This window comes from Erinaceus europaeus, chromosome 4 (assembly GCF_950295315.1).
Source record: "Erinaceus europaeus chromosome 4, mEriEur2.1, whole genome shotgun sequence".
In the NCBI taxonomy this organism is placed as follows: Eukaryota; Metazoa; Chordata; class Mammalia; order Eulipotyphla; family Erinaceidae; genus Erinaceus; species Erinaceus europaeus.
Window position 1 is genome coordinate 15276375 of NC_080165.1, and position 2323 is coordinate 15278697.

Sequence of the window (2323 nt, forward strand, 5' to 3'; positions counted from 1 at the left end):
GGAGATTTCAGTGTCAAGAACAGATGGAGCACACTCCCACGGTTTCTTACTTTTTTCCCTACCCACTTTCTTCATAGTAAACCCTTTGTCATTGACTTTTGGTGTTTTTGTTGTTGTTGTTGTTGGGGGTTTTGTTTGTTTTGGTTTTGCTACCAAAATAATTGCCTGGTCTTCTTGCCTGTACGGCTCTGCCACCATTGCCAATAGCCTTTTTTTTTCCCCCCTTTTTCTTCTGATAGAGGATGAGACACAGAGTGAAAAGCTAGACAGAAAAAGATAGCAGTGGTTACCTGCAGCACTACTCTGAAGTCTTGGAAGCTTACTCCCTGAATGCAGGGATCATAAGCTTGAACCAGTGATAATGCTCTTGCCTCCTGTGTCCCAGGACCCAGGCTTGGATCCCTGTGAAGTCTTTCCCCACGGGAGCTTTATTCACCCAAATCCGAGCCTTAGGCCCCTTGCTCCCAGATGGAGAGACTTGAAGGCAAACATCCTGGTGGGGTTGGAGGATAGGCCAAATGCCCTGTGGAAACACTCTTGCCTCCCATGTCCCAGGACCCAGGGTCAGATCCCTGTGAAATCTTTTCCCGCGAGAGGGCTGATAGCCCTATGGAAACGCTCTTGTAGTGCACTGTAACAGATTCTGTCAACTGGGTGCCCCACCACCCAACCTGATAGTTTTCTTTACCTCTCCCTCTCCTTCTTTCCTTTCTCTGCTCCTTTCTTTATTTTTGTTTTCACCTGGGCTATTTCTAGCACTTAGTACCTGCATGAGGAATGCACACTTTCCTGGAGTCATTTTTCCCCTTTTTCTTTCTTTCTTTTTTTTCTTTTTCTTTTTGATAAAGACAGATATTGAGAGAGAAAGATGAGATAGAGAGGAAGAGAAAGAGAGATGCTTGCAGCACTGCTTCACTGCTTGTGAAACTTGCCCCCTTCAGTTGTGGGTCAGGGGCCTGAATGGTAACATGCACTGTATACAGGATGCACCACCACCTGCTCCTCTCACTGATATTCTCTTCTAACAGAGCATTCGGTGGTCTTCTTTGCTCCCAAATACTGCTTGACTGCATCTGGCACATTTGCTGTGTGCTTACTATTCAATTAAAAATATTTAGGGTTGCTCAACAATTTGTTTGGCTTTGTATGTTAACTCTCTTTTCAGCCACCAGGTTCCAGATGCCATCAGGATGCCGGCCAGGCTTCCCTGGACTGAAGACCCCACCAATGTGTCCTGGAGCTCCACTTCCCCAGAGGCCCACCCTACTAGGGAAAGAGAGAGGCAGACTGGGAGTATGGACCGACCAGTCAACATCCATGTTCAGCAGGGAAGCAATTACAGAAGCCAGACCTTCCACCTTCTGCAACCCACAACGACCCTGGGTCCATGCTCCCAGAGGGATAGAGAATGGGAAAGCTATCAGGGGAGGGGGTGGGATATGGAGATTGGGTGGTGGGAATTGCGTGGAGTTGTACTTCTCCTATCCTATGGTTTTGTTAATTTATCCTTTCCTAAATAAAAAATAAAAATAAAATAAAATAAATAAAAATAAAAATATTTAGGGCAGCAGTTTTCCAACAAGCCTTCTCAATATATTTTCCAAGCCATCCTCCTGAGGGGAAGCTCAGGAGAAATAGGATTCCCCAGTCATTAAAAAAGAAAAGTCCATGGTCCGGGAGGTGGTGCAGTGGATAAAGCATCGGACTCTCAAGCATGAGGTCCTGAGTTCAGTCCCCGGCAGAACACATACCAGAGTGATGTCTGGTTCTTTCTCTCTCTCCTCCTATCTTTATCATGAATAAATAAATAAAGTAAAATTAAAAAAAAAAAGTTCACATAGCCCAAGGCCAAGCAGAGACACAGGAAAAAGTCATCACTTCCTATAACATTTCCCATCTGCAGTTTCTTCCTTCCTTCCTTTTTTTCCTTCTGTCTTTCTTTCTTTCTTTCTTTCTTTCCTTTACGTGATTTACAAAATAACAGGGCTACAATTCCACATTGTTCCCACCACCAGAGTTCTGTGTCCCCATTCCCTCCATTGAAAACTGCAGTGGTTCTACCAAGGTCACAGCTATGGGTTGACTAATATTTCTGTAACTATATCTCTTTTTCTTTTCTCCTATTTTTTCTATGGTCCTACCTTCTCTTCCTTTCCAAGTCACACCCACACCTATTACTACTTCCAAATGTCTTTCCTTTTCACCTGTTCTCTCCTGGGTCCTGATGGAGTTGGAGCTCAGAGCCCTCTGGTCATCTTCCCTTAACATTTCTCTCCTCTGGGGATATGGACCAAAATTCATTTTGGGATGCAGAAGGTAGAAG